The sequence below is a fragment of the Pollicipes pollicipes genome, unplaced genomic scaffold, assembly GCF_011947565.3.
Source record: "Pollicipes pollicipes isolate AB1234 unplaced genomic scaffold, Ppol_2.1 Scaffold_7231;HRSCAF=8579_pilon_pilon_pilon, whole genome shotgun sequence".
In the NCBI taxonomy this organism is placed as follows: Eukaryota; Metazoa; Arthropoda; class Thecostraca; order Pollicipedomorpha; family Pollicipedidae; genus Pollicipes; species Pollicipes pollicipes.
This window is the reverse complement of record NW_023597034.1, coordinates 35,544,186-35,564,363: the sequence shown is the minus strand read 5'-3', so window position 1 is coordinate 35,564,363 and position 20,178 is coordinate 35,544,186.

Here is a 20,178-nt window from a genome sequence, read left to right as displayed (position 1 = left end):
GAGGCCTCTTCCTGATGTCTGCCAGAACGGTGGCGCACATCTTCACTCATGAGTTACTCGTTCGCTTCGGGTGCCTTGATAACGTTCATTCAGATGCGGCAAGTTTTGCGGCAAATTTCAAAAGTGAGCTGTTTGCCCAGGCATGTTGACTTATGGGGATCCGTAAAACCAGCACGACTAGCGTCCATCTGCAGGAAAGTAGCCGGTGTGAGCGAATGATGAGAACGGTGTTGGGCATGTTGTCCAAGTATCTGGGTGACGACCACTGCGACTGGGGCCAGCACCTGCCACTGCTCATGCTCTGGTACTGCTCACAGCAGCACAAATATCCGGGTTACAGTCCGTTCTTTCATGATGGGCTGAGAGCCTCGCCTGCCGGTCGATGTGGAGATTGGTGCACCTCGCGTGCCAAAGTCCGCCTTTGTGTCAGCTTACGTGGACAAATTTTGTGAGAGTTTGCGTGGGGCTTACTGGGAGGCTGTTCGTATGTCCGGCGTGAGGAACGTGAGGAGCAAGCGCATATACGAGCGACAACTAAACGCGCATATACGAGCGACAACTAAACCCTGTTTCCTATCAAACTGGCGATAGGGTGTCGCTTTCAAAAGCGTTCCAAAAAGAGGTGAATGATGCAAAGTCGCCCGTCCATGGAAAACGGCCGTCAATGCGCCAGGGCACAGATATTTGAACCGTAGTATGCTTGTAGGACAGTGGCGAGATATTGCGGGCTCACCACAGAGGGCCAAACCCGCTTCACCGTTCAGATCAGGCGTCGGATTTAGTGCCGTCCAGCAGTGTGGATGACGAGAACAATGGGGCGCCTCTCTCTCTGCGGAGGAGGGAGCCGAGCGTGAGCGTCACGTTGTGGACGGCGGGGATCGGTGGGCTCCCGTCAGCCATCTGTCGCTGCTGACCGTCCGCGCATCCCAGACGTAGTGCCAATTCTGATAATGACCGCGGGCAGGTTGTTATCTGTAATTCGTGCCAAGTACCACATGTCATCACTGCTGCTCGGCTGCTGGTGAGGAGGCTCCGGTCGCAGCTCTCGTCTTCGCTCCGCGGCAGCCGGACGTCCTTAACGGCGCGGCAGCCGATGACGCCGGTCTGGGGGCGGGCTGTTCCGGGGAATCTGCTGCTGCACCTGACGCTGCAGGGGTCTCGGCCGATTCGGGTGGACGTAGACGGTCTTCTTCGGATGGTTCAGGGGATCGGACCATCACCGGTGTTCTCGGCTCAGCCGTTTCTCCTAGCTTGTTTGCATTCTGTTGACGCTGTTGCTGCTCTTGTCATGGTTAACCATTGTAATGTGATAGTAGGTTAAGCAGCTCCTATATAGGGCGGTTCACATCGGTGTTGGCTATGGCTGGGCTGGGCTGGGCTACTAACAGCTGTATTTTAGCCATATGTTTGTCGTGAAGCCTGTGACGTCGCGATGATTTTGTTGCTTTGTTGTCGGGTCTGGCTGCGAGCTGAACAAGGCTGTCACTTCGGCTTTGTTAGTGCGGCATCTAACAATTGATGTGGCGCAGTTCGGTTTGCTCGATTGAGCCGCTCAGTCCTGATCCGTCCCAATGCACTTCCAGGTGTTGGCTTGATACCGGGACTGGGGAACGCGGGTGGTGCACCAGCACGGCGTGTTGCAGCACGATTTTAAATGTCAGACGCACAAGAAAGTGTTGGGCTGGCGAGCGTGGGTGCCAGTGGTGTGCTCATCGGGCGTTTGGTGTTACAGTCATGATGCACGGAATGCGTTGAGTGCCTGGGAGGACGCCTGCGTGGGATTTGCTACACGTAAATGGAATGCTGGATGACTTTGCCGCCTAGTTTGTGACTTACTGCTTGGGCAGCTCGGTGTGTAAACCCGCGTGTTTAGTATTTGCAATTGAAAATGACTGTCCTTGTCGCAGGGGGGAAAAGTGTGACGATGTTTCTTGTATCGACGGCCCCGTCTCCAGCCGCGCGGCGCGTCCTGACCGCTCGGCGGTCTGAGGTCGCAGTGTCCCCAGGGCGCTGTGACGCGGGCAGTGATTGGTTCGCGGCGTGTCCGCCACTTGATAGGCGATCTGTGTCCCGGTCCCTCTAGGGCTGGGAGAGGTGGACGGACGCCGGCCCGGTGCGGGCGTAGAGGTGCGAGTTGTAGCTGGTGGTACAGGCCACAAAGTTCACACGTTTATCGAGCTTACATATGTGCCATGTGATTGTTTTTATCGCCGCTAGTTTTAAAATAATGCTTAACACGAACTCAGCGTGTGAAAATGCGTCACGCACAAAACCAATTCAAAATTAAGTGGGAGGGACATCGCCTCAGCTTTATGTTCAGGACACAGGTTTTTACCAATTCATCTTCACTTGCTGAATTAATCCCCCACTTTTAGAGAAATCTGGCGATTAGCACAGCGTAAGAACGCAAGATGAGTAGCCGGTGCGGCGGCGCCCGAGGTGCACCAATGACGTCACCGTCCAGGGAAGCATGGAGCGGGGCGGGTGGTGGGCAAGGTTTGTGTCGTGTACGGGGAACGGCAGGTGGCTGGTCAGCTGGTCCCGAAGCGCAGCTGGTCGGCTGGTCGCGGAGCGCAACTGGGTGGTTGGTCTCGGAACGCGGCTGGTCGCAGAGCGCAACTAGACAGCTGGTCCTGGAGCGCAGCTGGGCGGCTGGTCCCGGAGCGCAGCTGGGCGGCTGATCCCGGAGCATAGCTGGGCGGCTGATCCCGGCTGTCGGCCCCGCCGTTAACGTGAAGCGCCGTCTGGTGACGCGAGGGGGGAGGGGGGGGGGGGTTTGCGCATTATCACCGACGCATTATCGTCGCATTTTCACCGATGGTCCTGTGATGACGAAAGCCAGTGCAGGATAAGCACCCGCGTCAGCATGAAGACGCGAAGAACTCTGCCGCGAGCTGATGCGTGCCGGCCACTTCTCAGATGCTAACCGGTCTGGACCGGGCAATTTTCACATAACCATCACAATTGACGAATTGTGGATCCCTGTTTGCAATCCGGAGACGAACGTGCAGTCGAAGCAATGCAATATGGGGGTTCGCCGCCACCAGGGGCGTTCCTAGAACACGAGTCTGCGGAGAAGATGTCTAGACATTTTTCTGAGATCAGACGGGCGTCATCCAGGCCCATCAAGTTCTGAAGGGCTCCTCCATCACCGATCAGTACTACAAGGATTGATCCGGAAGAATTGCGGTCTGCGATCCAGCAGAAGTCGCCCAGTCGCGTACCAACCAGTACTTCTTGCCTCCCCAAGACAACGTTTCACCTCACAGCGCACGTGTCGCGATGGACTTCTTGCCCGATGTGTATATCGAAACCATCTCGCACCACCCACTTTTAAGACCTAGCCCCGTCAAATTTCAGGCTTGTTGAACAAATTTAACAACGCCCTCCATGGGCGTCACTTTTCGTCCAACACAGCTCTCACAGTCGCCATTTTTCAGTGGGGAAACATACCCTAAGGAGTTTCTACCGCTATCAGAACTGGGTGCAGCGGCAGGAAGTGTCAGGAGAAGGAGGTATACTTTTCGTGAATAGTGAGTAATCAATAGATTAGTGACTAAGCTTCAGCCGTCTACATAAGCGAATGCATTTTTTGGAACTTGCAACTCGTACATATCTAACTTCTGCCCATTGCTTATGCCCAAAACATTTTGGGCACAGACGTGAGAGCACCGGAAAATCCAGCCTTGAAAGCTGGCGATAAAGTGGCATTAAATATGAGCTATTATTGACGACTAAAAATTGAATTAGTCACCTCCCTCAGCATCATCGGTATACTGTAGGATCTACTCAGTTGAGGCAGAGTTGCACCACATGCCGGCAAGACGTGCCAACCAGCTGCTGATCAGTGGCACGCAAGCGGTGATGGGCTGCGCCGTTAGACATCATGATATGGTAGGGACAAAAACTCTCAAATTTGATTATGTTGTCTATTTTCATTTACTACATCTTGCGAGGCTTTCACGCTAAGGATCATGACGCTGGGTCTGGGGCTGAGGCCTTATGAAAGCATCTGACATGATTTGGAACGCAGTATCACCGGAGTGTTAGTGGTCACATAGATATTTTTCACTTAGGATACGACATCGCTCTTAACCACGAAAAGACACATTTAACCATGGAAAGATGCATAGTTCCACTGATAAATTAAAAGACATGCAAATTTATCCATGGACGAGTGGAACATCTTGTGTAACGATTGCCGCTCAGGCAGCTTTGCAATACCAACTGTCTCAATAGACCCCACTCAAGATTCTTGCATGTATTTGCAATATATTTGCAATAGACCCCACTCAAGGTTCTTGCTTGCTTGCAAGGTTCTTGCATGGGCTAATTACCCTTTCTAACTCACCCTTGAGTGCTATACGACATTGTCTTTTGAAGTTGATGGCATGATGCTTCAGTTCGTCATTCCCGCAGTTTGGCCTTAAGTTATTCATAAACCTGCACTATAAAGTCGGTACCACAATCTTCTACAAAGGTGGCGTTGTTGAAACTCGAGCAGCTGTATTTGCGTATGCTGCTGTCAGACAGCGTGCATTTACTGGTGAATTTGTGGGTGGCGTGGTCTGTAGTGGTGCTTCATCTATTTTAGCTTTGAGCAACCTGGTTATAAAAATACCGCAACGAATGTACACACTACAGCAATATGAAAAACTCTCCGCTTTGGGAAAGTGGCCCCTATGTGGTACTTCATTATGACAGCGTTTTATTCAAAGCTTGCGGTCTGAGTTAAAGCACAAAATTTTTACAGGCAGACGGCTGTAACTTTCAGAAATGGTTGTGATTCGACGGTTGTTTTTTTGTTTTGCATCGTAATATTCTCCTCGCTCTAGCGCGAATGAGATAAGGCAATTATTTTGGCACACCCAACCCCAGCTATGCATGTTTTGAGGATGGCGCACAAAGTCAAGCCAGTTCCACCACACACATACATACACACGTACCATTGGTGCCGGTAGAAAGGCCCGCTGTTGTTGAGATTGTTGGCCCACTATGTTGAGACTAAGTGGCGCGTTATGGGGCCAGGGGGGCTATGCTTTCATGTTTAATAGCCCACGGTGATGAAACGAAGGTGAGGTGCGGATGGTGCTCAGGTACGCATGCAGGGGGACTTACTCCATTCTCTGAGTAAGCTGATCTAACGTTTTAAATACATTTTATCGTCGAGACTCCTATTGTTCACTTGAAACAGGGCAAGTTTGAATTACATAGTGCTATGCTAACTGACAATCAACACGATCCCGCTATGATACCTGTTTTGTCAAGTTCAGTGGGTCTTATGCAAGTTGTGAAGAGCATTTGGGAAGAACACTAGCTGCATAGATAAGACAGTAGTATTAGCCTTATTTTTTGGAGAAAAACCAAGGTCATGGTGATAAAGATGCGTTGATATTTCGGCAGCATGCTTTTATCGCAACAAATAGCAGAAGCGAACTCAAAATTCAAAATTTTCAGTTACTTCAGTTATTTGTTGCGATAGAGCCATGTTGTCGAAATATCAACGCATCTGTGTCTCCTTTCTCTTGGATTGTCTTCGAGAAATAAGGCTATTTCTACCGTCTCACAGTAGGTTTTACATGATCGTTTGAATATGAAGTATTTCGGTGATTGCCGGCTTTGCGTGTATTATGACATGAAATCGGCGTATTTCTCCCTGTGACAAACGCCAGGACTTCATGATTTTTACATCCTTTCCCCTTCGACAGCGTGTAGATTCAAGCAATCGAAAAAAGGAATCAGGAGCAATGAGCAATGAATTAATGTCTGCAAACATGCATATTTGCTATCTTACGCGCGGCATATGTTCACTTGACGTGTGTGTGCAATTCGTACGCTCTCAAAATTATAGTTTTTTATTACGTTCGACATGAAGCTCATTATGCCTTCCCCAGCATTATCCAGGGCGTGATGATCAAGATGATGATGATGATGATCCTTGGATTGCCAAGGCATCCAAGGCAAGCATGATGGGCTAGCAGTCAGTTAAGCGTGTTTATGGAATGCTTTGATCCCATTGGTCTCCAGTAAACAGTTCATTCGATTTCGTTTGTTTTGAGTGTTTTGTCATCAATGCCTAGTGCAGCCGTTACGATTTGGTTATGTTTGCCGTGTTTAGACTTCTCCTAATCAACTTGTATTTTGCAGCCGCTATGCAAACAAGGTTGGGTTGAGGTATGTATATGTGTGTAACCGTATGCCTTTGTCCCAAGCACTCCGCAAGCGCAAAGCGCCACCGTCCGTGTGAAAGTGAACGCATGAGTACGTTCGCTCCCGCCTCTGAACCCCTGCATCTTTTGCCCTGGTGCCGTCACCCGAGCCCGCACGCTTTCCACCCACCCCCATGCAGATCTGCACACGGCTGTAGCATTGTTTGCCCTTGCCCTTTGTTCCACGCGCCCGCTAGCCCACTACCTATCTACGTATGCATTGCACACCAGGGAGTCCACGTGATGTCCTCATAATCAGCGCTCCTAAAATCGTCAGTGGGGCCGTTAAGAAACGACTGCGAAGAACCACGGAGTAACAAACGCTCAGATATGTAGAAAAGGTCATTTCGCGACCGAACTGGACACAAAATCAGTCCGTGGGTACACCTTGACGTGAGCTAATTGATTGCTCTACGTGTTGCACTAAACAAACGTTTTCCATCGTAATGGCAGCCTGAAATGTGATTGAATGGGCAGAACAGCGGTGTATGGAACGGGTTGTAGAAACGGGCCCAAACTGCCTCTGATTTTTTCAGATGCAAGCTTTGGTTCAGGCTGAGCTGTGTACAAAATCAGTGAACTCACTGTAGCTACGCGAGCCCTTTGTCTCATAAATGTCTCACAAGGCAACTGTGCTCTACGGATATGAAGGACATCTCGGTGCCAGGGTGAATATGTTCGTTTCATAATCCATACCAAAGAACATATCGGTGCGGTGAGCACAAAAACGACCTTCGAAGGCCTTTGCCGCTCATTTGCATGCAGCGTAGCTCATTGCACGCCCAATGTAAGTCTGTGGCACTAATTTCAACCTGATGATAACTAAGGCAGGCATCGGCTCATACAACTTTAATTCATTAAATCTCAAAGTTTCTGAACTTCACGAATACAGCTACAAGTATAACAAATTTTATAGCTGAGTGACAAGCTGCACGATTAACTGAGAAACACCTGTCACTGAGTCCTATCCCAAAGAAACAGCCCGTTATTCGAATAGTGGTTCATTCCACGTTGGTAAGTCATGCATGGAATTCTACATGTCTCCACCCATCACCTCACCTCTCGGTAGTGTTCGCACGTGCATTCGATTTGGCAAACATCGGCACTCATGCAAAGAACCAAGTCCATCGCCTTGAGTAGCCTGTGCTCTCAAGAATCGCGGCCAAAACATTTTTCCCCCGCAGCGGATGACGGCTCGCAGCTAGAAGGCCGTCATTAAAACACGTCACGCACTTTTGGCCGCTTTCCAGTCGCCCGTGGATACGTGTCGGTGACGCTGCCCCTCCCTCCCTGCCCCATGGTAAAGTTGTGTTAAGAACGCCTCAGAAAGGAGACACTCGTCTGGCTCCTAATTGAGCTAGAGGTACGAAACAAAGAAACACACGTTGGCTGCCATGAGGGGACGCCAACGGTGTCTGGCTCTCCACCATTCAAACATGAATAAACATATATAGACATGGTTTACAACCACAATAAGCGTAATGTTGCGCTCTCCAGCACCGTTTCCCTCCCGTTGTTATGTTTTAGTTATGTTCTATGTCGCCCCCTCCCCCCTCATTTTCATGGCGATGTAATAGCTGGGCAGTCCCTCGGGCTATTTCACGTTACAGCGCTTTCTCCTATGCATGACGGTTCTGGACTTAAGAAAGATGTACACCAACATTAAATAGCTTTCCGGTTCCCACATACTTATGCGTCTGCCGGGTTTTATGAACTCGTTACAAGCAATTTTGAGCTGAACCAGAGAGGACATTTAAAACGCAGCTGCCATCCGGGCAAGCGGGCGTACTGCCCATTGCTTACCAACTATTCTTTTCTGTATCATATTGAAAGTGCTTTGCATTTCGGAGGATTCTGTACTGGAATTCGTCTTACCCCGCTCGAGATTTGCCCGTGCTGTATCTTTTCTTCCTTCGAAATATTATGAAATAAATATATCAATCGCGAAATAGCAATTGTCGGCACACGCCATAGCTGGTGCTTCCTCGGCTGTCCACAGAGGAAAACACAGCGTTCAAAAAGGCTGCCCTTGTTCTCATAAACCACGAATGGTGTAACGAGCGACCATGGTTCATTTCCAGCTGTCAGGTCTGAGACAGCGCCGACTTTCGCTGCTGGCACCTACCGGAAAACGCACTTTCCTCCTTTGCGCGCATGACGCGATGACATAGGGTCAGAGACCTCCCGGACGTTCCCAGCCCGCTACGCACACACGTTAACGCGCCGGAAATAGTTAGCCGATAAGATTGATCTCGTTGATCCTGTTTGCGTTCGGGCTGCGACTCTGAAACGGGACATGACATTCCTAGACTAACGTGATCTGACGGTCACCAATGTCGAGGTCAAAGTGAGGTCAACTCACTGAAAGTTGTCTAGGTGATCTTTGCGTTCATATAATCTTTGAAAATTTTACTTTGGAAGTGTCGGCCACATCGATTTATTTGTCACAAATGGCCGGCAGGGACCAATTTGTTCACCTTTTATGTAAGTTGACTTTGCATGGCATCTGTAAGTGACCAGGTGTGATATTGAAAAGGGTGTCTAACCCTGGCTAGTTTGCGCTCAGCCATTCGATCAAACGCATAACAGTTATTCGTGACAGAGAAATAATCCACAAATTCCTATTTGCAGCGGCGAAAGGATTTGTGTTTGTCCTTACCTATATGTGACAACTCCGCAAAACGACAGATCAACCGAACTTTTGGATTTAGATCGAACAAAACTGAGTTCTGAGAAGCACAGCAAATGTTTTTATCTTTCTGCGGGAGAAGCTCAAAAACTTTCTATCTAGCTCCAGGGGTTGCGGCTAACCTAAGGGAAAATGTCAGAGGATCAGGTTCACTTAGTGGGATGCATACTATTGCCACACATGAAGAGACTTAACGTTTCCGCCACCGCCTTCCCCCGCAATGCACACAGGTTATGGCGCTAACCATCAGCGATTGTGCGCCAGTTCCGTATTTGTTGTTCATGCACAAATCACATCGAGGCAATGAAATATATGTACGTCTTTCATGGAATTTAAAGAGTAAAATATGCTTGACGGATTTCGTTCGTGTCCTCATTTACACATTGCATTACCGGACGTTTTTTTCTGGTCATGAATCCAGGTATGTTTGGTCGGTTTACTGGGCTAAAACGGTGCATATTCACGTTTTAAGGGAGTAGCGCGTTTACCAGAGTCAAAGTCAGAGTCAGACTCAAGCCGTAGATCGCCGAACGCGCAGATCTCTCAGGTAAGTGTAGGCCAGAGGAGAAATGAAATTCCCGGATGTTTAGTGCACATAGTGCACCCCTGGGCTCAGCGGCAGAAAATGTTATCCGAAGCCAGTTTACGACAATACTACACGGTCGACCAATAAATGTTGTTGGGGGTCGGGCAGACAATTTCTGAGACCTCTTAGTGATTGGCATGCGGCACGTTCCCCAACATGATGCTGTTTCACATTGCCTTTTACACTTATTTCCAAGATCTAGATGTCGTAGCCAAAACGGGGAGTAAGAAGCTCAGCACCAAAGACAGGGACACAAAATGCAAATTGGACTCAACCTGAATTGCGAGCAACAAAGTGGAAGATCACATCCTCTTCCCATTACGAGGTCGCACCACTCGCAGCCTTTATAGTGTGTGATAAAGGTGGCACTCTCCATGCAAATTGCAACGCTGCATGCTATTCATTTTCTTATGACAGATATAAACTATTTCGTCATCACAGTTCATGCGCGCTTTCGGTGTGCACACCGTACCGGCTTTGAAATGTCACCGTCGATTGGGTCCTATCTCTTGCGCGATTTTCTTGCTATTTTTCGTAGGGAGCCCAAAAGGGTGCAGCTGCTTTGATTCCGAAGAAGCACGCTTTCCCGTGACCAGATCTGCAGTTGAAAAATGCGCTTTCGTTACAAATTCATGAATGTGAAAGTAAACTTCTGCCTAATATGAGCCGCTGGCTCGTCGCTAATAACTACTCAAAGGCGTGTTGTGGTTGCGTCAAGGATTACCCACTTTCCGATGGAGGACACACCTCAGCACGTGTGGAACCCGAGTTCCACAGCCGAAGCCCCTGTCAGGCTCGACCACCGCCCAGATTTCGCAAGATGACAGCTCCCTTAGGGTCCAGATCTTCTTAGCTGTCATCAGCACTTTGTTCCAAGGGATCGGCAAAACAGAACCCAAGCCGGCAGCTGTATCAAAGCTCGGTGGTTGTCGCAATCAAATTCCGCGTTTGGGGAAAAGATTGTTCTACTGTGCAATCGCATTCAGATAATTCATCGCTCCTCCATGAATTATTTGTTTTGTGTGCCTCCAAAGGCGAGCTACCTAAGTCATATGTTGTTCAGTCGAGCCATTTATATTGAAAAATTGTAGCAATATTGGTGAATTGTGATCAGTGGCTTGGAGCCGACCACTGTGGTCATTTTGCGCCCATGACGGCTTGATGACTACCTACGACCGTAAATGGCTAAAAATATATATTAGTCAGAAATGAAAACGGCTGAGTTGTGACAGGAACGCGTCGCCAGTGATGTCCAAGTACGTGAACCCATAATAACATGTCGATACGAAATTTTCGGCAACCTGAAGACTTCCTACACGCCGTATGAACTATTCAGGCAGGTGTATATAAAGTGCAGAACTTAACATGCGATGCGAACCTGAAGGTATGTTTGATATATGGTGAGCTGTCACATAGTAAATCGGAGAGCGCCAGGGACGGCGCCGCTGGGCCAAAGTACCCCAGACGCTCGAAGCGTAGTATGGGACAGCATACGAGCGCATGTTCCATTGTGAGCGTGGCGTTGCAGTGGCGACACCGTGGTAGTTGTCGCGACATAGTAAGTATCGATGTGTAGCAAAAGCATGGCCAATCTGCGTGCGACACAGGATAACTTCTTCCCGTCTAGACTTTCGATATGATGATTGACATTCCTGAACAATCGGCTTAATGCTTTTGAGTTTACTGATCCCCATCGCATCCCATGTGCTCTGCCATTTATCATTATTACCCGCGCAAAAAGGGCAGAGATGGCCGAATATTGGCCTGTAGCGCGTATTGGAAACGCTCTGCGACAGGGATGACGAGTAGCGGCAGCGGCAGCCAGCTCATTTCCCACAGCGCCAACGTGGCTCGGGATCCAGCAAAATGGTATGGTCTTGCCATCCCGGTACAGAGTGTCGAGACGCAGTAAAATATCCTGTATAAGGGGATTTGCCGGATTAAAACGCCTTAATGCCGAAAGGGCACTTAGGTAATCCGACAAAATCACGTGCAGACTGTCTTCGACCACCTCTATGAAGCCTTAATGATGGCCACAAGCTCTGCAGTATGCACGGACCCATGGGCTGGGAGCGTAAATGATCGCGTATCGGAGCCACACACAAAGGTGGAACCAACACCCGTATCCGTTTTGGAGCCGTCTGTATCGGTAATCGTAAACTCCCGAAATGTTTCGATATGTTTCAGATCTGTTGATCTGGCAACACGTGGGATCATATTTTGCTTCCGAACCTCCGACAATGAGACGTCGACAGTTGGCGATACTGTCACCCACGGAGCGGTCGGCAGGCTACGTGGGCGTGCCACACCCCGAAAACTTAAGCCATTCTCATGAAGAACATAACGAACACGCACACAGAACGGCGCCCCACGTATTGTTTGTTCGCGCTGAAAAACATTAGATGTATGGCGTGAGAACACAGAGTCATGTGTTGGGTGATTCGGGAATTGCCTGAGCTTACAAGCGTACCGCATCGCCAACAACATCCTTCGGGTAGCCAGCGAAGGTTCGTTGGCTTCCACAAGCAAGCTGGCTGTCGGAGGCGTACGAAATGCACCAGTAATGATTCTCAACGCAGCATGATGAACCGTATTCAGTGTACGTTTTACGGATTCAGAGACGCTATCATATACAAAACACGCATAGTCCAGCTTGGAGCGTACCAGTGAACGGTATAACAATACAAGTGTTTTCCGATCTGCTTCGTGGGATGCTCGTGCCACACATTTCAATATGTTCAGGGTCTTAAAACACTTGTCACGCAGAATGATAAAATGCTCCTTGAGGGTCAAACGCTTATCAAAATGTAACCCCAAAAGCCGTGCCGCCGAATTGCAGGGAATCGGCTGTCCATAAAGGCTAAGCACCATGTCAGGACACTGACGCCGGCGTCGAGGAAAGTGGACGGAGACAGTCTTCGAGGTCGAAAACCGTAACCCGCCGAGTGTGCTCCATCTTTCTACGCGAGCCACAGCCAGCTGCAACTGACGCGACATGGTCGCTGCCGTGGCGATGCACCAGATGGCGAGGTCATCAACAAAAAGCGAGCGACCATTCGCCTGGGGAAGACTGTTCCCGACATCATTTATGATGACAGCAAACAACGCGACGCTTAGAACACTGCCCTGGGGGATGAAAAAAGACGCGAATACCAGAGGTGCTCACTTTGGCGTAATAATGAAAACGTCGACTTGCTCAGAAGAGCACAACCGGAGGCTGGTGCGCGGTCTCGGAAGTATCCGGGCGTCAATGTCTGTTTTCGCATCAGAATATCTTGTGGGACTGTCTGGAGGTAGCGACGCTGATCGGTTTATGGAAATCCGGTGCAACAATTTACATTACACGATGGATGAAGTCGGGCGCGAGGCAGGGAGGAATTGCGACTGTATCGTGATGCCAGCAGTATCAGTGCCTAGACCACTTTTGGGCGCATGCATGGGCTCTGAGCAGCACCTTCCAACACATGTGCAGGGTCAAAAGGCCACATTGGATTATTTCTTCCTTACGACGATAAACACATTCCATTTTGTTTTGTTTTCTTGAATTCTTGCGCGGATGAAACTATGTCCCTAGTTTACAGCATTAAGGCTGCACACAAATAGCCGTATTGAGCTTACACTGTTACGGTATTTAAGTTACACTGTGAAGGCTCTCGAACACAGGTCAAAAAGAACATCCGGGGTTTTGCGAGTCGTGCCGGCAGAGAACTGGGGTCCTGTGGTTGTGAACAGATTCACTTTCAGCAGGGCCAACCAGAGTTCTGCAAAGCTGAGCGGACACCGTCTTTACTTCGTCATTTTTTCCGATCAGTGCCATGGGGTCAATGCTTAAGTGTCATTAACATAAAGGATCAGTCCCCTGCGTTATCCCCAGCCCACCCGCCTCCCCCCCCTCTCCCCTCCACCGGTTATCGCACCCCTGTCCTTCAAAGGAACGGAAATAATGAGAACTTACACGCAAATCTTTTCCAAATGTGTAAGTCGCCCGTAATGTGACGATATCAGCATTGTTGTGATTTATAACACTGACCCGCGGTATCAAAAATAGCTATTTTCACACTTTGAGGTAAAAATGCAGTTCGATTCATTTCGCGACGTGTTTCGATTTCGCTAAAAGCGCTTCAGGTGTCAACAGTGACATGAGCACACCGGTATATGACGCTTATTCCATATTATCGCCTAACTTTTTAGGTCAAAGTCAAGGTGAAAGGACTGAGAACTCCATATCACCCAAAAGTTACAGGCCGATTTCAGACTGTCAAGGATCAGAATATTTGTCAGTGCTGGATGTAGGGTTCGGGTAAAGGTCCTAATCACTAATGTAATCCTTGAAGCTGAAAGTTAGGTTAAAAACGACCTCCTATTACCAAGAAGTACCGGCCGATACCGGATTTTTAAGCTCCAGTACATTTACCAGAGCATGGACTGGCGTCAGTCAACAAGTTCTGACGTCTCGATGTCACCCTTTGAGGTCAAATGACGCAGAATCCACAAAATCCAAAAGTTACTGGCCAATTTCGCATTTTTCAAGTATTGAAATGACATTCGGGATGCAAAAAACGTGAAGTAGTGTCGATCTTTAAAGGTCATTATTCAAGATTCAGTTTCAGCTCAATACCAGCACATCTGGTGAAGATTCCGATGTTCCTGATGATGATTTATGAGCGGTCAAAAACTCTCCACACGCTGGAGGCCCTTGCAAACGGTTGGTAAATGAAATGACAATAGCTTGCAAACACAGTAACAATCAAGTCAAGACGCCCATGTTGCGCTTCTGATGTTGAAGCTGTGGCTAAGTTCAAGCATGACCCTCTGGGCCTGATGTTCCCTGAAAACCAAGCAGTTGAAAGACTGCATCAGATTAGTTGCTTGCGATCGTCAGCAACGCTGACCACGATCACAGGAGACATTGGTTAGCGGTGTGCTCGGTGGACCACGATCACAGGAGACATTGGTTAGCGGTGTGCTCGGTGGACCACGATCACAGGAGACATTGGTTAGCGGTGTGCTCGGTGGAGCACGATCACAGGAGACATTGGTTAGCGGTGTGCTCGGTGGACCACGATCACAGGAGACATTGGTTAGCGGTGTGCTCGGTGCTGCCTGACCAGCCAGCCCGCCTAGCCAGCCAGCCTGCTGACCAGCACCTGCTCGCAGCTGGATGGATGCGAAACCCTCGCTCCCCGCCGCCAGGTTCGCAGCGAGCGACTGGCCAGCGGCACACCCGTAGTTACCAGAGGAGCTCCAAACGCGACCAATGATCTAGCAACCAGTGAAGGGCGCATAGAGGGCTCATCCAGTGAATGCCTCTGGGGCACAACATTCTGACAAGGAGCGCACCAACTGCTTCAAGTGGTCTTGGTAGGCGGTAAAGTGACACAACTAACATTTCTCCGAAGACTCGGCCTGCCCTGAAACAAGAATAAACAGCGAGGTTGACTATTGTCTTATGGTTAGCGATTTGGCCATTGTGCGTGACATCAATGCCTTGTGTTTGAACTACATGCTTGTTTCAATAAGCAACCACGGCATTGATGAATACCGCTCTCTTTCCACTACATATATACCATTCTCTTTCACGAATGCGTAGCAGGTTCCCAATCAGCATAGCAATATCAACCATTCGCTGTGTTAATTATGGTGGTAATGGGGTTTCCGTTTGAGATCGAGTGCTCAGTTGTGTGGAACAGCATGCCGCAGCGTTGATGGCCAGCGAACGATAAGGAACGACCGGCCGCTTGCCGCCCGTCTGTCGCCACCAGATCGATACCCGATAACTCGGTCAGGAGGCTCGACACTCACCTACCGGGCGTCGCCCATCCACAGCTCTGGCAGCTATTAAGATAGACGGGCAATGCAGCATGTTACCCTGAGAATAACCATTTAGATACCCAGGTGTCTGTTTAGCTTAACGCATGGTCTGACAGTTCACGTTGGGGGCGTCTCACTCTCCTCTTTACCAGGACTTACTGGGATGACCCTAATGGGTATTGTGGGGTGAAGAAAGCTCACGCGTTTTTGAAGGAAACCACGAAATTACCTAAGCATGTTTTTTTTTAGATCGAGCAAAACTTGTTAAAAAACAGCATTTCGGCGATAACTAATTTGACAGAGTGAAGTGACAAGTGATACATGAACAAGCAAGTGCTTTATGTTCGTAACACAATTGGTCAAAGCAAAGCCTAATAGAGTACCACTACGTGGTACACACCTCACGTGACACCCGTGGTACAGCTAATACTTGGCAGATTTATGATGTCGAATATCGTGCAATGCCGGAAAGAACAAACATCTGACAAAACGGAAGGTGCCAAATTTATGACCCGGAAATAGCAGAATTCTCCACGCGTCATCCTATACAAATTCGTCATGTTCTTGTCGTTTTTTTCACTCACAAACGGTAAAACTGATGATCTTTTTGCACTATGTCTGGTCTCCTGAAATTTTGATTCGGTAGTTTTTAGGACGTGCACTGCACATCGCACATCTTTAGCACGGTTCATTGCCTTTTAGGGTATCTCGGCCAGCTGGCAGACTTAAGCATACGCGCTCCCAAACCACTCTCGAACGATTGCTCCGATTGTTCAAGTAAGCAGCACTCTTTAAGAGAACAGACTGGTAAAACAGTCTGCATCTGTCCTGTTGTCAAAGACGGAACACCCGCCTCATGTGCATGGAAATCATGCATGTGTTATGTGTTATCACTCGAGGGCTTGACTCAAAAGGTCAGGTGGTGAGCCGAGTTTCTCCCAAGCATAACCTTGCCGTACCTTTCACTCAGGGCTAGTTTGAGCGGCACGATACCACTACTGCGTTACTGTGGCGACGATACGGGAACATAAAACACTGACGACAGGCAGCGCAATCACGTCGGTATTACTGGCTGTGTCCGCCGTCCATGGCAGACCGGTCGCACTACACCGCAGGCTATGGACTGGCATGCTCCGACCGTGCAAAGGGTTTCTATTCGATACGGGTAACCTGATAGCGACAAGGAATCGCAGCTGATTGCGCGTTGCGCTAACTTGATGCCCCTTCTAGTCATGCAGTAGGTTGAACGCTGTTGTTCTCACGGGAGCGTCAGCGAGACTGGCAGTTGATTCCGCTTCGAGTGTCGTCGCCTTCCCCTCAAGTCTTGCGATTTCCGGCGAGCCAATGCGAGCGATTCGGAAACTACCTACTACGGTGAATAAATACAAACTCAACCATGGGGAATAGTTTACGCCAAAAGAAGCGTTTTCGTGAATTACTGGTTTACTGACGAATCGCTGCTCTGGAATTATTCTGCGCTTGATCGAACAAAAATGTTCAAACTGGATGCAGAAACGCCAGCCACCGTACCCATATGGTGTTGAGCAGTGAAGTAAAATTAATTTGTTTCAATGGTTCATGCTTTTTGCCACAAAACATCACTTTTCTAACGAAAGGAAGTGAGGCAGCCTCAGTCGACGGAATCAATGAACTTCAAGTGATACACGGTTTGGGAACTTGTGACCAAAAGATTCCAAAATAAAGAAATATATCAGATGGATTATAACCAGAAGGGCAACCAACAGGGCTAGGCGTCTATGTGGTCTGAATGTGGTCTGAATGGTCTGAATCACACTCAGTTTAGGCCACAGCGTCTCGTAGTCAAGGCCGCGTCCCGCTGGCTGCAGATCCGTGGGACGACTGAGAACGCGGAGAACTGAGAACTGAGAACTGCTCTTGGCCCGCGGTCGCGTGCAAAACTCGTGTCGTCTCGGTGACCGTCTCTTCCATAAAGGGTCACGCCACGCCCGCGGCGACAGTCGATCGATCGAGACGCTGGCGCCCGTTGTCGCCCGCTGACCTGACTCCGGCGCTAGTGGGTACTGACGAACGGGCGACGTGGCAAACGAGGTAGCCTCAAGCGACTGCAGGCGCGCTATAGTTTGTAAGCTGTGAGAATGGCGGACCATGGGGAGGAGTTTACACCAATAGCGGGCCTTTCTACTGGCACCAACGGTGCGTGTGCACGTGTGTGATGAAACTGGCTTGACCTTGTGCGCTGTCCTGAAAACGTGCACGGCCGGGGTTGGGTGTGCCAAAATGACTGTCATATCTCATTTGCGCGAGAGCCAGGAGAATATTACGATGCAAAACAAAAAACGGTCGTCGAATCACAACCATTTCTAAACGTTACAGCCATCCGTGAATTTTATACTTAGCTCCGACCGTAAGCTTTGAACAAAACGCAGTCATAATGAAGTACCGCCTAGTGGCCCCTTTCCCAAAGCGGAGAGTTTTTCATATTGTTGTAGTGTGTACATCCGTTGCGGTATTTTTATAACCAGGCTGCTCAAAGCTAAAACAGATGAAGCACCACTACAGACTACGGCACCTAAAAATTCACCAGTAAATGCACGTTGTCCGACAGCAGCATGCGCAAATGAAGCTGCTCGAGTTTAAACACCGCCACCTTCGTAGAAGATTATGGTCCCGACTTTATAGAGCAGGTTTATGAATAACTTAAGGCCAAACTGCGGTCATCACGAACTGAAGCATCATGCCAACAACTTCAAAAGACAACGGTGTATAACACTCGAGGGTGAGCTAGAAAGGGTGATTAGTTCTGCAATACATGCAGGAACCTTGAGTGCCGTCTATTGAGACAGCTGGTATTGCAAATCTGCCTGAGCGGCCATTGTTACGCAGGATGCTTCACTTGTCCATGGATAAATTTGCACGCCTTCTAGTTTATTGGCGAAACGATGCATCTTTCCATGGTTAAATGTGTCTTTTCGTGGTTAAGAGCGATACTGTATCTTAAGTGAGAAATCTCTGTGTGAGCACTAACACTCCGGTCATACTGCGTTCCAAGTCATGTCAGATGCTTTCACATAGCCTCAGCCCCAGACCCAGCGTCATGATCCTTAGCGTGAAAGCCTCGCAGGGTGTAGTAAATGCAAATAGACACCGCAGTCAAATCTGAGAGCTTTTGTCCCTACCACATCATGATGTCTAACGGCGCAGCTCATCACCGCTTGCGTGCCACTGGTCAGCAACTGGTTGGCACGTCTTGCCGGTATGTGGTGCAACTGTGCCTCAACTGAGTAGATCCTACAGTATACCGATGATGCTGAGGGAGGTGATTAATTCAATTTTTAGTCGTCAATGACAGGTCATATTTGATATAACATTATCGCCAGCTTTCAAGGCTGGGTTTTCCGATGCCCTCACGTCTGTGCTCAAAATGTTTTGGGCATAAGCAATGGGCAGAAGTTAGATACGTACAAGTTGCGGTCTCCAACTAGCAGCGGTTTTGCTTCCAAAAAATGCATTCGCTAATACGGGTGGCTTAAGCTTACTTACTGTTCTACTCATTAGTCAACACCATAACAAGAATATCTCCTTCTCCAACACTTTCCGCCGCTGCACCCAGTTCTGATAGCGGTAGAGGTTCCTCCTTAGGATATGCTTCCCCCGCTGAAAAATGATGACTGTGAGAGCTGTTCTGGGCAAGAAGCGACGTCCATGGAGCGCGTTGTTCAGCTTGTGCAACCAGCCTGAAAGTTGACGGGGCTAGGCGTTGTGTGGGTGGTGTGAGTGGGTGGTGCGAGATGGTTTCGATATTCACATCGGGCAAGAAGTCCATCGCGACACGTGCGCTGTGGGGTGAAGCGTTGTCTTGGGGAGGCAAGAAGTTACTGGTGGTACGCGACTGAGCGACTTCTGCTGGATCGCAGGCCGCACTTCTTCCGGATCAAATCCTTGCAGTACTGATTGGTGACGTATGATCCCTTCAGAACTTGATGGGCCTGGGTGACGCCCGTCTGATCTCAGAAAAATGTCTAGACATTTTCTCCGCAGACTCGTGTTCTAGGAACCCCTGGTGGCGGCGAGCCATATTGCATTGCTTCGAGTGCCCTTTCGGCTCCGGATTGCACAGAGGGATCCACAGTTCGTCCATTGTGATGGCAATGCTAAAAATTGCGCGGTCCAGACAGTTTACATCTGAGAAATGGCCGGCACGCATCAGCTCGCGACAGATCCTTCGCGTCTTCATGCTGACGCGGTGTTTGTTCTGCACTGGCCTTCGTCATCACAGGGCCGTCGGTGATAATGCGACGATCATGGGAGAGAAAAAGGTGATCCGCCATTTCATCACCAGTGGTTCTACGGTCTCCTTTTCACGAGGTTGTTCACTTGGTCAGCTTTCTCTGCGGTCACTGATGATAACCTTTAAGCCTTTCTTATCTTTGAGATACATGCTAATAGGGTTTAAAACACATGAATGTAAAATCTGGTCACCAAGGTGGATGTTTGAAAAAGCTGACGTTGGATGACCTTAGCTTTCAACAGCCACCAGAACGATACAGGCACTTCAGAGTCACGTTTTAATATATGTATTTTTATATATCTATACATGTATATACATAGATACATATATACATACACACGCACATATATGTATATATACACATGTATGCATATATAAACATACTATGTATATATATATATATATATATATATATATATATATATATATATATATATATATATATATGTACATATACAATACCTGGCTTTACAGAAACTAGGCCCTGGTTGCAAGATCGGCTGGCCGCTTGGCTACCGGCGTCGCACAATTGATAATAGGCCTCTTAAACACTGAAAAACCTCAGATCGGCAAACTTAAAAAAGCTGGAAAGCGGCCGTTTTCCATATGCCAT